General features: G+C 37.9%; 1 long non-coding RNA gene across 8 annotated transcripts in view; it reads left to right on the top strand.

The window, feature by feature from the left end:
* The window catches only part of LOC109951008, a 432,683-nt gene that overhangs the window by 344,988 nt on the left and 71,707 nt on the right, over positions 1-15,988 (top strand). Inside the window, exon 5 of one of the 8 annotated variants that reach the window (XR_005602592.1) lies at positions 9,072-9,194. The exons of the other annotated variants lie outside the window; for them this stretch is intronic. This is a non-coding gene — a long non-coding RNA (uncharacterized LOC109951008). The remainder of the gene's footprint in view (positions 1-9,071; positions 9,195-15,988) is intronic. 8 annotated transcript variants of the gene reach the window in all.

Here is a 15,988-nt window from a genome sequence, read left to right as displayed (position 1 = left end):
TTCAGGTACTGCAAGGGGCTCTAAGGTCTCCCTGGAGTCTTCTCCAGGCTGAGGAACCCCAGCTCTCTCAGCCTGTCTCCCTAGCAGTGGTGGTTCACCATCACCTTTGTGGCCTCCTTTGGACTTGCACCAACAGCTCCATGTCCTTCTTATGCTGGGAATTCCAGAGCTGGATGCAGCCCTGCAGGTGGGGTCTGAGCAGAGCTGAGGGGCAGAACCCCCTCCCTGCCCTGCTGCCCACGCTGCTCTGGATGCAGCCCAGGACACATTTGTCTCTCTGGGCTGTGAGTGCTCATGGCCGGCTCGTGTTGAGCTTCTCCTCCACCAGCACCCCCAAGTGCTTCCCCTCAGGGCTGCTCTTCACCCCTTCTCTGCCCAGCCTCTGCTTGGATTGCCCTGACCCAGGTGCAGGACCTTGCACTTGGCCTTGTTGAACTTCATGAGGTCCACACAGGTGCACCTCTCCAGCCTGTCCAGGTCCCTCTGAATGGCATCCCTTCCCTCCAGCCCATTGACCACACCACGCAGCTCGGTGTCATTGATGAACTTGCTGAGGGTGCACAGGTTGGTTGTACTCTTTTAACCAGTGTTATCTAACAGACATGTATTTGAAGGACTAAATATGTGCATACAGGAGATCTAATACAAAAATTAAAAAATAAGAAAAATATTTTGGTAACTCATTGCAACTGTTGCCATCACATTTTTGCCACAAGCAATTTTTGAAGAAGCAGTTGAATTTAAACATATCTATTCCAGGAGATAAATTTTCAACACTTTGTGAATGGTTTTACAGCTTGGTAAGGAAAATATGTATTTTGAATATGAACCCTATTTGGTGTGAGCTGTAGTCTGAATAACTGTGAACATTTCAAAATGAATCAATTTCAATTCTGTTACTTCCCTTTCCTCATTAAAGTCTTTACATCTTGCTTCAGACCAAGACAGATATTTTGACAAGTTTAAAAAATGGAAGCTACTGCATGGAAGAATATTTTTGTTCTTGTTAAAATTGTCTTGCTAAGTAAATATTGATCAGATGCTGCAAAACCCTGTGGCTGAATTCATTCTGTTTGAAGAGGAGGGAGGAGGGAAGAACTGCTTCAGGCTACTGTAAGTTATAAAACTATGATGAGCAAAATAGGCATGTACTGTACTTTCAGCTGGGATGCTGGTACAAAAAAGTTTTGAGCAAAGTCCTTTGAACCCGTTAAATTCTCTCTCCCTCTTGCAGGGTTATTGATTAGGCCTACTCCAGCGGCAGATGAAGGCTGCAGGGGAAAAAGCAACTCCTCAGGCAGATCTGCTGACATTATCAGCTCTGTAAGAGAAAAAGCTTCTCAGTGGTCATGGTGGGAGGGCTGTTGTGCAAGAACTGAGTGCCTTGTTTTGTCTTCTTAGTTCTCTTTCTCCACATTTTAAAAATATGTAAAAGCTTATCAAATCTCTTCTCATTCCCCATAGAGCTTTACCACATCAAATAGCTGGTTTCCAATAGAAGCTCTCAGCTATGCCAGTCTGGGATTACTATCAGTGGCTTAGAGAAAAGGCTGGTTAAATCACTGCTCTCCCTGAAGCAGAGCAGAGATCTGCCTCTTTCCACAGAGCTTGGAAGGGATCTCAGGGACAGAGGGAAGAAACAGCCTTGTAATGCCCAGCTCATGGAGAGGTTTATGGTGAGGCTGACCTTAGGGGCAGGAATGGACAGAAATTTGGGCTCTGTGTACTTGCAATGTTTCCTTAGGTTAATCTCAAGAGATTTCCTATGACACCATCAGATAGGTGGCATGTGGAAATTAGTCTGTAAAACTGTAATTTTTTACAGGACTGCTTATTCATCCCTCACTCATCTTAGTGTAAACACTTACAATCACAATTCCCTGAATGCTATGAAACATAGCCTGAAATACTTTGCTGTTTCTATGTCCAATTAATTGTCTGCTTCTATGCCACTTTTTCCATGCCTCTGTGTGTGATTTTGGTCCCACAGCTTTTGAAAAGGACAGAATTCTCAGCTCAGCTGCTGAAGTTTTTATTGCACACTGTGATCCCTCCCTGAGGTTTATCTGTTCAAGGTCAAGCACAGACTCTCTGCAGGTGGCCTCCAAATATCTTGGAAAGTTTACAAGTTCATCAGCAAAGTCTGAGGTTTGTATTTCTAAGGCTGGCATTTATCACCATAGGCTTTGGAGAAAATTGGAACTTCTAAGAGCTAAAAAAGAATATTTCCTCAATCTCTTCCAAATAGATGTGGTTAAATTCAGAAGCTTATGTACAATACACTGCAAAACTAATCTACAGCTTAATATTGAGTTACAGACAAGCAAATCAGCTTTTCTTAAACACAACAGCACGAGCTTCAGGCATCTGTTATGTCTAACAAGAAATTAAAGGGTTTAACTTTTTCTATTGTACGTTAGTACCTCTGTTTCTTTTTCCTTTTATTCATACTTATGCAATTTTTACAAAATAAGGCATTCATTTATGTCTTTGAACAAGTACATAATGTTCAGAAGCTGATTATTTTTTTACTCCAATATTATCTTGGAACATGGCAGGGAAAAAATTTATTACATTCCTACTGGACTTAAAGGATGGATTTATTTACAGTGTCCTGATTCGTTTGGTTTATAATTTTTTAATGCTGACCAAGCTTATTTGCTGGTCAAAAACCAAACATCTTTGCTGGTTAACTGTCGCTTGGTAAGAGGAATTTTATTAAAAAGTGTTCAAAAGTTCATTAGCAATTTTTTCATATGCTAAATCTTTCCATATTTGAAATCATTCCTTAATCTGCTAATGACATTCAAGTTGTCTGGAATTCTCTGTAACATAGTGGCAGCAGTAAGACAACACCTATACTAAATAAAATTTACAAGTGTGTTAAGTAAAAATGGATTCAATAAGATGGGTTCTATTACATACAAACTAATGTTACCCATGAAAATCTTTCAATTTTTTTCCAGTCATGCCTTGGAAAAGAAAGCCTAGTATGAAAATAGAAAATTGCCACCTTAAAATCATAATTTTTTTAAGAATTGTGCTTCCCTTTTTGCCATCTTCCTTTGAAATTCCAGTGCAGCCTTGAAAATCAGCAGCAGTGGCCCAGTGCTGCCTCTCATTGTCTCTGGGTTCCATTTGGCTACCAGCTGTGTGTTCTCTTTTTAGCCAATATACTCTAAAATTTAAGGGAAGATGATTTCATCATGATGACACATTCCACATTTGCATGGATGTGGCATTTTCAAGATGTGGGGCTATTTCTCTGTTCTTTCTTCAGTTTCTGAAAGGTACATTGGTATTACTCACTGTGTTCTCAGAAATAGAGCTGGAGATAGCTGCCTCCCTTGGATGTGATAATGATTTCTCATTATTTTTCATCGTTCTTTACTGACAATGACAATTCAATCAAGTGGTCATCTACATGGAAAAAAGTAACAAAACCAAATATGTTTTCCAGGAATTTCATCTGTCTGTAATCTTTATGCTAAGATAGTTTTGTTTTAAAAGAAGCATTCTTCCAGTTGAGTTCTTGTACTTCATAAATCCTATGATCAACATCTAATAAATAAATAATGATGCAGTATCAGATTAGCTCCAAAGAAGGATTAGTCCTGGGATTAGTACTACGAATAATGTCTGCAGTAACTAATCACTTGTAATTAGAAAAGAAACTGGTCCAAATCTTGGAACTCATGGAACCTGGGAAGTCCTAGACACTAGATTTTTGACAATCTAAACATGAGACCTGAATAATCCACAGGAATCAATAAAAGCTATTGTCAAGAAAGATGTGGAACAGTGACAAAACATTGGACATCACACAGAATAGTAATAACTTCAGAAATTTCTCCAAGACAGAAACATTAAGCTTATTTTGACAGTACTACAAACATGTTCTATGTATTAAAAGTTTTAGAAAAATTTGAATTTTGGCATGGGTTTGTGTCATCACACCTCCCTCAGGTCTGCTTCTGTTAAAGAAATGTAGGATCTTATTTGGGAAAAAAAAAAAAACAGATTAAGCCGAGTCAAGTTACTCTTCTCTTTCTTTCATAATTACCAGAAATAATTATATATTCTTAAATATCAAATCCATTCTTCCCTGATAGGAGTTTAAAATAATGCAGGATATTTATAACTTTTCCAGCCAAGTTTTAAATTTCCTCTGACTAAAGCCCTGAAAGTGATTATCTTTTGTTTCACTGCATTAGCTTGCTTCTGTTAAAGAAGCATTTTATGGGTGCCCTTGAACCAACAGGCAGCCACATCACTCTTCCTGACTGCATGGTAATAGTAGAGCTCCTTGGCTTCTTTATTTTAAATACCATTTAGACAGCACAATATACAACTTGTTTTCAGCCATTATCTGGTATGGAACACATACAGCAATTCCCAAGGCTGACATCCATGTACATTTTTTATCACTTTGAGTCTCAGCATATCAGTGTTTTCTGATTGCCTTATTTTTAAGCTAAATTCAGCAAGAAATGTTCCCTGAAGATCTGAATTGTGCAGGAAGGTATTGCTTTGTTATGACAACCAAGCATCCCTTCTCACCCACATGATCCTGTCTCATTTCACATTATTGCTTTTTTGCCTATGCTTCTTTCTTTTGAAATATACAGTAAAGTTTAATATCTGGTATAAAAAAAGCTTTATTTCTCTCTTTCCATTTCTTTACGCTCTATGTGCTGCACACACCAGCCCCTTTCCATCATCTACAAACACAACAGAAAAGATCCTCTTTTAAATGTAAAAATTATTGTCTCATGTGGAATGGGGTTCAGTTCTGGGTCAAAGAGTGACCTTCCTGGCAATGTCACTGAGAGCCACCTGCCCAGCTGGGACTGCATTCTCAGCACAGAGCCACTGATCTGTGCAGAAGAAAACACTGGGTCTGTGACTCACGATCATGAGTGTGCTAATTACCCACCATCCAAATTTTTCATAAAATTAGAAGAATTACATTGGTTTGGACTCATAATTTGCAAGCTGGGTTTGCAGCCACTGGATTCAGTGTTGTTTCTAAGCTCTGGGGAGGATTTGGTGCTTGTTTATGGTACTTGTGCTGGTTCCCAAAGCAACCATAGCTGTTTGGGAGCTGGACAGTGGGAAGACATTGTTTTAAAATCTGATGATTTTCATAGCTTTAAATCTCTGTAACTGAAAGAGAAATCTAGAGATTAATATTTTCCTTTCTTCAGAAGAAGATATTCTTAAGGCTATGCAGTGAACTGAACAAACTTATCATTACTATGTACTGAACCATGATATAACAAGAATATCCTTAAGCTTAGAGAAATAGTTCTAGAAATGCATCACTAGACATTGTATTAGAAAGCACACATTATAATATTCATTACAGTAGTAGAATGTGAACTGCATGTTATTGTAAAGGAAAATCCAATTTGCTGCCTACTGCCTTCAATTTGGTTTTGACAAGTACTCAATCTTCTGCTATATTTTGCTTTTTACATTTATCTTCCTGGGCATGTTCTGTAACGTCTGCTTAGGGCAAAAGCAATAATCTTTTCATTTAATTTAGTGGAAAAGCTCATGTATTCACTATGCTTACTAGGTACAACAATATGAAAACAAATCCCAGTTGCTAAAGATCCATTTGACAATGTGAAATAGATTCTGACTTTTTAATTTAGGCATAAAATTGTAGAGGACATATAAGAGATGCAGATTTCAGAGCTGTACCCTTTATTTATGAGCAGTTGTAAGAGAGTGATCTGCAAAAGCCCATATTATTTTACCAGTGATGGATGAACTTAACATGGTCAAAAAATAATTTTGTTTGACCCTTGCAGAACAACTCTGGAAAGTATCAAACTTATTTGGCTTTGTTAAAAATCTGAGAATTTGAGTATACCTCAGTTCCTGCAATGAGTATTTTCTCAAAGTGGAGCACAATTTAATTACATTGAAGTTGGGTGCTTTGTAATTTAGCTCACTGCAAAGTGTGGGAAGGAGAGAGGGCAGAATTTCAGTAAAAATTCAATCAAATCTTAGCATTTCTGCTGAACTGTCCTTGAAGCAATACTGTGTGATCAAAGGGAAACTAATCTTGCCAAAATTTTAATTGTTTTAGGTATGAGGTTTGGTTTGCTTCATGTTGTTTCTGAATTTGTCCAAAAATGTCAAAAGAACATGTTTTATCTTGTGCACGGTAACTTGAAGTGTAGCAAAAATGCATCCCTAATTTTCTTACTACTTTTTCCTCAGAGGGAAGTGTGATTTTTTGGATAAAAATGGTTGGTTTGCCTAACCAACTGATGCCTTAAGAGGCCTCCTAGAAACAGAGACTAGACAGGAGTAAAGGAATAAAAGCAGGTATTTCTTTGAAAGGCCTTCAAAGGTACCCCCTGGGGGCCAGAGGCTATTGCCAAGATGGACTCCAAGATGGACGACAGGTCACGAGTTCTTCACACTTTTATAGGTTTGGTTCATTTGCATATCAGGGTTAATTCTCCAGTTAAAGATTCAGTTTAATGATGTAATTTCCCCTCTGCTTGCCCCTTTAGAGGCTTTTGGTTTATACTTTTTGGGCCTAGGAGGGTCTGGGTGTCCTTGAAGAGCAGGCCTGGAGAGGTTTTGTTATGTCTACCTAGCAGGAGAGAGCAGAAATTAACAGGCTACAATAAACTTCAGAGTTACACACTAAGCAGTACAGAATTTGAAAAATACAAAAGTTAAAACCTAAGGCATCACAGCAAACCCCTCCAGTGCTTTGGTCCCCAAGTCATGTGTCTCAGATTTTAGAAAATAAAGTTTGTAGAAATTTTTTCTATGAAACTCAGAGAATCAGGTAAGTCTACCACACTGATCTAGAAAGATATTTTCAGCCCAATTCCTCCACCTCCTTTGAAATAAACAGAGAAATAAAAGGATATTGTCCTTTATAATGCTGTTAAACCCGATATCTTATCCCTTCAAACAGCAAGCAGCAGCATCTTTCCTGTTCCCTCATTTATAATGAGGAATCGCTGAAGGGAGCCACAGTTGGATTCATTATTTTTTCCAGGAAAAAGCATCAGTCTGAATACTAGGAACTATACCATGGCCTTATGTTTTAGGACTGCTTCCAGTGATGGCTGAAAAATGACAATTATTTCTTATCTCCTCAAACTTGAAGGAGGCAACATAGCCTCAAGCAAAAACAATCACAGCCACATGGTTTGTGGAGCAGTTTTTGTAGAATAAAATATTGCTAGAGCAAATTTTATACTTCTCAGACCTCTGAGTTTACATTTTCAGTTGGCCAACTGTATCTTTAAAGTTTAGTAGAGTTTTGTTCTACAGCCAGAAATGTATTTAATTCTTCAGAACCAAATACTGCAGGTTCTGGCTCAGTACAATTCCTACAGACCTCAAAAATCCTGCAGGATTTGGCCATCTGGAAGCTGGTCTGCAACATACCAGATTTTGATTTACTTGATACAAATGTCTGATCTCTCTTACACACTTGTGAGCAACTTAATGTTTCTCACTAAGGCATTCAGTCCCTGTGGATATGGGTGTGATTTTAGAAACTGGTGCCACATATGCTCTAGAGCTCAGGTCTCAGTCACTACATTTGAAACCAACTGCAAGTGTTTCTGCATGACCTGAAGATGGCTGAAATTTAGCCAGCAGATATAGAACTGTGATTCTACAAATTTCACCAACTTGCTGCATTACCCCAGAGTTGCATCAGACTCTCTTTTGGCATAAGAGTTTCTGTAGATTCTTAGCATTTAATTTTTTGGGACGTTCCAAGGTCCCTCAGTTGTGACAAAGCTGAGCATCTTGTGACTGAACCTGATTTTTATTATCCAGAAAAACTCAACCAGGTTTTGTGTCATTTAAAACACTGAGAGGCTCAAAATTTAGGAGGTCTTTCAGAGCAGATTTGCAGAATTAGGTTTGGTATCATCACTTAGAATACTGATGAGACCAACCATTAACTTGGGGAAGAAAAACCCATAAACACTCAGTGCTGCCTTTTCCCCCTCCTCCCTTCCCACACATCCTTACATGAAAGCTTCCTTGAATGTGCTGTCATGGGTGACTTTCTCACCTATCCCAGTGCTACTGATGCCCCTTTGTGACAAGAAGTCAGGAGAAAGGGTGCCAGGACCAGAGCACACCACATCAGTGCCTCTGCATAGGTGCAGACTAAGGAAGGCATTTTTGTGTCCTTCTGGTCTGAGGAGAGAGTAAAAGTTTAGACTTGTGCATGTTCTGAAGGTGCTGTGATATTGTTGCTCTGAAAGAGCATAATTTCTTCCACAGCTTTATGGTTTTAAGTTTGCTGCTCTGCTTTGAAGTCTAAATGATTTCATTTTCCTAGAAATTATTCAATCTATTTTTTGCATAAAGCTCTTAATCCTTAGCCAGTCTGGAAATGCGCAAGAACTTCAAAACACACTCCTTGGTGATTTAGCCTAGTATGTCTTCATTCTTCATCAGCTTGTTAACAATCCTCCTCTCATCTGTTGACTTCCTTCTCTCTTTGCTGTAAGCTTTTGCCACAGAGAGCCTCTCACAGCAATCAGCAAGTTTCATAAACTGCAATTGTGCCAGATAATTAAATAAGAACCCTATTTCAAATCAATTTAAATCCATATGACTTTCAGAAATGACAGTTGCTACACTGTAAAACCAGTGAATAAAACCCTTTGGAATACTTCAATCAGTCCCAACTTTGTTTCATCTTAATCTTCAGAAAGCAATTCCTGCAAATGTCAACACTGCCCAAATAGATTGGGTCATGATATCTTGTATGTGTTAGCTCCAGAACTGCATTTGGATCAGGTCAATTAAATGAGTGGAATTATTGCTTTTCTACAGAGAACAGATAGAAGCAGGTGCTTTAGCTAAGGTGTGTATTTACAGCAGTGCTTAAGTATTGCTATGGACATAACTGGATTTCTCCTATTTATTGTGTAGTAGCTACACAGCAGCTACCACAAATTTATCAGCTAACAGCCAGTAATGCTGTAGACTTGTATAGAATGGATACTTTTGTATGGCTCGGGAGTTGTTTTTGATGGGTTTTTTTGTTGTTTTGTTTTCTCTAGGATCAGGGCCTGATTTTGAATGAAAGATCTTGTGCTGCGCAAATTCACAGGCAGAAGTAATTAATCCTTTTCCTTTAACCGAAGTCAGTGAGGGAAAGAAATAATACAACAACAGGTTACAGAGTAAGTCACTGGCATAACAGAAACCATCTCTACTGAGTCCCATCCTAGTAGACCTATGCAGTAGAGCATCTTCAACAGACTAAATTGCTTTATATCTTTTTTAGATCTGAGTCTGCTGTTTTCAGTCTATGAACACCAAATACACGTTTCACAAATTCACAATGTTTGTATTAAAATAAGAGCTAACATATGTTCCTGCATCATATTCGTTTAACTACCCCTAGTCATCTGAAATCCTGACTATAAAAGCATGTGTCACAAAATTGTCCATCTCTATATGTGTCTGGTGATAATGGTCATCTTGTCCATCCCAGTAGACTTTTTATTAGTAATAAAGAATTAAAACCAGGAATTAGCAGTGGCCATTGCTGTATGTAGCCAACTACTTGTCTGGCTTCAAGGGCCTGGATGATTTGCAGTTTTTGAACAATAGCAATCCAAATTGCTAAAATTAGTAGAAAATACATAGTATTTGTACCCTGTTCAAAACCTGCAGCTGGCAGAGACAGTTAATTAGCCTGGAGTTTACATGCAAAGCACCAGTAATGCCCTGACTGAAGTGATTAGCTGGGCCTGTAATGTGCTTTTAGTAGGACTCACACTTCTTAAATCTAAATTTTCATTTCTAGATAGTATCATAATGTGCCTGTGCTTTTAGTGAGAATTGAAAATGTCACAAATTGCATTGCTTCCCAGGTGAAATTATCATTATGGGAGGGATTTGAACCACATCTGTCTAAAGGCTTGTTCTAAACGTCTGGTGGGCTCAGCAGCTCTCCCAGCTCAAACTGCTGCTGCTGAGTTAGCAGGCAGTGCTGCAGAAGGACTTTACTAAAAAAATTGACAAGCCAAGATTCACTGATGATACAAAAGTGTCTGGATAACTGAATCCAAGCATGACTAACTCTGGTCATAGTGGCAAAAGAGCCAACTGTCTAAAAGCAGAGAATGTAAGAAGGCAATGAAAGGTAATTTGGCTGTGTCGTGGTTATCTTTATTACAAAAGGAGACATACACAAATGGAAAAAAGAGCAGTTGTCTCTAAAAGGCTATCAAAACCCTTTAGGTTAAAAAACCAGCCAGGATAAAATGGTGAGTGCACTGATATTTACCAGGGGTAAAGAAAGGAAGAGGATCTACAAATACATTAGGTGACAAAGGGAAGAGTGAAATTAGTCAGGGTCTCAATTAATCAGGGTGTAAATGCAAGGGAGGAGGAATTCTAAGCCCCTCTTCTGTCTTTGCAAAAAGGTTAACAATGACCAGATACTCATGAGTCTAGTAAGACTATAAGAAACAGCCAAAATGGATTTAGCAAGAAATAATAGTATCAAACTGATTCGATTTTCCTCTTTGATGGAGAGCTCAGGCTCTAAGGAGGAGCAGTCAGTGTGCTGAACTGGAAACTCGGATAAGGCTTAGAATCCTGTTCACTGACATATTCATGAGCAATTGATGGAAGTACAGGCAGGAGAAAATGCTCTCAAGGCGTAGTGGAACAGTCAATTTGGGAAACTATAACTGAACATCAATTACCTATAGATCTTTTCAAGTTTCTGGAAAGGTCATTTCATTTTAACATATTTGCCCTTTTCCTTTTTCCCCTTCTCTTTTTCTTTTGCCAGAGAATCAAGTAAGATTAAATAATTGTGGTTTAGGAATTGCTTTCTTTATTTCTTTGCCCGTAAGTAAAATTTTCCTAAGGTTTGAAATGCTCAGCACACTGACTGAAAAGATACAGAAATTTTATGTTCTCTTTGTTCCATATCAAGGGAGAGAATAAGAAAACCAAGGTTTCCCTACATAAATGTATTAGATCTTAGGGTTGTGAGTTTGGGGTTTTTTTTAAGGTACATTAAATTTATTAAATTTATTAGTCTCCTGCTAAATAATATGATGTCAAGAATTTAGTCTATTTTTTCCTACAGAGTTCTAATAAACAGATTAGAGGAGGCAGATCAGTGGGGAAAGTAAGCTGACACTGATTTTTTGTTTCAACAAAATGGGCTGAAGGGAAGTTGATAAATGGTTCAGAGTAGCAGGAGGAGTCCTGCTAATCTATATGTCACTCAGGAAAAAAAGTTCTCATGTAGAAATTTTCCCATTACATGATTTGTGTTAGTATTCTGTTAACACACATAACTGCTGAATAACAAAGATTAACAAGCTCATGGCCACAAATAAGCTTTTCGTTTTCTTATTTTTGAGCTTCTCATATCCATGATTAATAATTTGTCAGAAGGTTTGAAGTCTTGTCTCAGAATGCTAAATACATTAGTAATTAGAGCTCTACAAAATAACATTGTAAACAGAATATCCAATGAGCTTTCAGATATGGTCTAAAATACAAAGACCCTCTGAAGGAGGAGGGAACAAAGTGATGTAGGACAGAGGGAAAAGGAAATGCCTGTGCCCAGAGATTAAGTTCTGAGTAAAAATAATAAATTCTCTAAATAAGTTGTAGTTTCCTTTGAAAACGATAACTTTGGAATAATTAAAAGCTACCAAGAGTTGTAGAGCCAATATCAGCATCCACTGATACTTAGGAGTTCTGTAAATCAGTATTTTTCAAAATTTTTATTTTTCGAAGAATTGTAAATCTTTTCAGGAAAAAAAAAAAGGGCCAACCACTCAGTAGGGTCAGTATTACTGCAATGGTTTCATTTGTAACTGACAATTATTCTATGCTTTGGATAATCACTCTTGCTTTTACTTCCTTTATTGGTTGGTCATTTCTTTGTGTACATGGGAACACATACAGCTGTTCTATTTTCTCTTTCTTTTTTTCTTTCTTAGGGAGGTGGGTATGTCGTAGTTGCTTCACAGTCACCATCTGATCCATTAAAGCTCCCATGGCCATGGGACATGACAGAGGAACGAACACTGCTGATACCTTGATGCATTAACTTCAATGTCTGGTGCTCCTCTAATTTAGATGTGAACTCTCAGCCCAGTTGTAGATCAGCTAAGAACAAACCCAAAGCTATAATTTCAAAATAGAACAGATAACAAATATGAAGGAGTCTTTGGGACTAAATAAACATTTCAGCTAGTCCTGGTTCTATAGCTTTTCCCCCTTTGTCCTATTGGTGAGGTATTCAGTGAATTTTTTTACCAGGTTTATTTTCAAATTAAAGAAACCACAGCTGACATTGGTGTCTTGGTCAGTACTTTTCTTTTCTGAACAGTTGCCAGATTCAGGTTAGACTTGGACATTTTTCTGAACTCCCTTGGCTACAGAAAAGATGGGTGGAGGTTCAGATCCATGCAGTGGATACCTTTTGCTTGGGCCTCCGGAGAGAGCTAAAGCAGCTTCCCCTGATTCCTGCAGTGCTGATTATTCCCGCAGTTTCTGAGAAAGCAGCTGTGATGTGCCAGCACACTGAATTTCAAAGAGGGTGTGGAGAGCCCTCCCTCCTGCTGAGAGCCTCTATAAAAATAACTTGATCTTGGGAATTCACCCAGATGGCCTTGGGGAAAATGAGCAGAGGCACCAATTATTAGCATGAGGATGTCGAGTGTATCATTGTACACCAATGTAGTTGCTGTAGCTGCAATCAAGGCAAGACAGCAAGGAAAATTAGGAGAAAAAACCCCTTCCATCTTCTTCTGTCTTACTGCCCTCATTAGAAAAACAAAAACAAACCAACATAAAACAGTATGTGATAGCCTTGAAGCGTCACATAAATTAAATGCTGATATTTCTTTCGAAGGTTTGGTCCTTGTAGCAAAAATATTCTATTGTTTCTACAGCTCAAATTGCCTCATTCTACTTTTCTTACACCTTTATAAATGCTAAAATTGATTTTATATGTGTGTTGCATTATAAGAGTATTTAGTATGCAGTTTTACAAAAAGATATAAACTCTTTTCTGTGAACTTTATTAATACTCTTTACATGAATATTTTCATAGGCATGCACTGGTAATACATCTGTCTGACGCACAGTGCAGTACTTGTGCAATATCAACATGATTGAATGCTGCCTTTACCAGTAAATGCAGAGATTAGGAAGTAACTGGAAAGAAGTCATGGAAAGTTTAGAGACTCATTTCCAACAGGATTTGGAAATGGAAATTCTTAATAAATCATTCTGTATTTAAATGCAAACACGGTTGCACACATTTTTGTGTAGCCACACATGTATCTCCTCAAGGACATGCTCCGGGTTGTCTGAGAAATGGAATTCTGTTTGCTCTGGATGACCTGCTTAGGTAACAAAGAAAGGTATTTAAAGAGTGCTTGGAATTCTAAGACTCAAGAAATATGTTTTGCAACCACTGTACAGACTACAGTATAATGCATAAGTAAAAGAAGAAGCACTAGTTTAGATTGTGCACTAAAGTTTTCATTTCTCTGGAGTATTTTTCATGTATGTCTGTGGGTCTGAAATTCTCAAAACTGTTGCCTAATTACAGATGGGTCTAGCAGAGGGAAGTTCCCTCGATGTCCTGAGCTAATCTCAGCAGCATTAGAGCAGCTGATCAGTTAGAGAGAGGCCCTGTCAGTGCTTTCCCTGGGGGAACATCTGAATGTTGACATCAATCCTTACCAGATATCAGAAAGGAAGAGAATGTTTCTAAAAATGCCCCCACTGTAGGAGAGGCCTCAGTCAGACCCAGCACCCAAAGATGTGTGAAACACACATCTGAAAGAAACCAGGCTGGGAAATTATCATGGTTAAATTTATTTTGGGTGTTGAGGTCTTCAATTTCTGCTTGTGTCTTCATGGAAATCCTTTCGTTTCCATGCTATATAAGGCAGGAGGTCAGATATGCACTTGCTTACTGCTTCCACGAAACTGTGTATTTTGAATGGACATAAAACATCTTTTTTTTTTTCTTTGTTTCTCCCCTGCAGCAAATTATTATAAGGAACTGCTCAAAAAGAAAAAGAAAGCAGGTGAAGTATATATTTTGTTAGAGTTTAAAAGTAGACAGGCATGCCAATCAGTTAGGGATAGAATTTACTACAAGGTCAGCAGCAGGGAAAAATATTCTTAGTGCTCAATTATGTTTTAAGTTATAGATAAATTTCTTGCAGCAGTTGTGTGAATTTGTACACATTCTCTTGGAAGAAAGAAAAGCAGTAAAATTGAGAGCAACGAAACCTGACATGCGGTCGCATTGTTTGTAGAAATTGCTTGTTATACATCCAGTTCTGGACATCTAGCGTGGAAGGTGTCAATATTCATTTGAGGATCACCCCTTCAAAATGATTTTATTGCACAATAGGAGCTACTTGGTAACTATTGCAGAGCTGATTTGACTGGTGTGTACATAAATAGATATGTCCACCAGGTAATTGCTGGTTTTAGTTGAAATTATAAGTCCTGGCAATAATGCTGAAAAACCATTTGCATCCATCTAATTATTGATTAGTTGGGTTGCTTACACCAGGTAGAGAAGATTTGCTGGGAAAGTCAGGGCTACTTCCAAGATCTTTTTCCATGATAGGCTTCCTGTCGAGAGAGGGACAATGGCACTTCTGGATGGGGTGCACAGGACAGTCACTACTGAGCTGCTTAGCAAAGTGCATGTTGAGTTGAGGTGCTCCAAAACAAGTGTGTGCTGAGACTTCTATACCCAACCTGCCAAATCATTAGAAATATACCTTGAATTTCATGAATTTCATGAATTTCAATAACAGGAAATGGAAAGACCTGCATTCATAGCTTCACAGACTAAGAAGGGATTGTTTTCTGTGAGAGATAAGAAAGGTTTGTAGTTACTGTTTTGTCTTTAAAGCCTGATTCAGCTCTGAAAATAATCTGTATTTGAAATACCAGGCTACTGACTCTTCTGCATTCCTTGAGTTATGTCTCAACTTTCAAAGCTGCTATCCCATTCCCATCTCGTCTGACTGAAATGTCATCAGCTCCATTTTTGTCTCATTTTTACCTTCTAGCAAAGGATTTGAAGTTCACACTAAGTATATTTTCTATTCATAACCTTACTCAGCATTAGGGTGTATGACCTGTCATCACATAAAATATTTTTAATATCTTTATATCCAGTGGGGTTGCTTCATTTTGTTCTCATATTAAGAATTTTGAACTTCAGCCATTTGTGAGTTTTAAAGATCCTGTAGAGAGGGATGGACATTTGAGCTGTTGCTGCCCTGGCTTTTCCTCAAACTCTGACCAGGACTAACTACAGTCACAGGCATTCTCAAGGACTCGAGAGGTTTTCAGGCTGACACCTCTGAATCCTTAGCTGACTTTAAGAACTATGTAAGATAACTTTAAAAACTATCCAGAAGAGTTAATTCTGCTTATTATGGGATCTCACTTATATGGGAAATTTTTTATAATTGTTGAACTGAGAAAAAGGTTCAAACTCTTATCAAATACATTAAATAAAAGATTTCAAATCATATCTAGGTATAATGAGAATGATTTTCATCAGCTCCTGCTTCGAATAAATAATTTCACATGGTTTGTTATTGAATTATTTTCTTAGGTTAGGAATAAACAATGATTTTGTCAATAAATTGTCAGCAGTTGAGTCTTACTCATCAAAAGCACCATCATTTTGCAAAAGCTGAAATGAACTCTTTAACTTTGAATAATCCAGCATTTTACTCTTCTCATATATTCAAGCTTTACAAAAGGCTGCAGTTTTTTGCTTATGAATAATAGAGTATTCATGGAAAAAATTCTCAGATACCCCTTGAAATTTCATTCCCTTTTTTTTTAAACTGTATAAAGACTCAGATTTTTATAAATGAACTTGCATTTCTCATTTAAAGAGTTTTCACTGAATTTTTCTGAAATCAAAAAATTTGTGTTAGAG

This window comes from Corvus cornix, chromosome 9, assembly GCF_000738735.6.
Source record: "Corvus cornix cornix isolate S_Up_H32 chromosome 9, ASM73873v5, whole genome shotgun sequence".
In the NCBI taxonomy this organism is placed as follows: Eukaryota; Metazoa; Chordata; class Aves; order Passeriformes; family Corvidae; genus Corvus; species Corvus cornix.
Note: the sequence above shows the minus strand (reverse complement) of the source record. Positions and strands in the feature narration are given on the sequence as shown.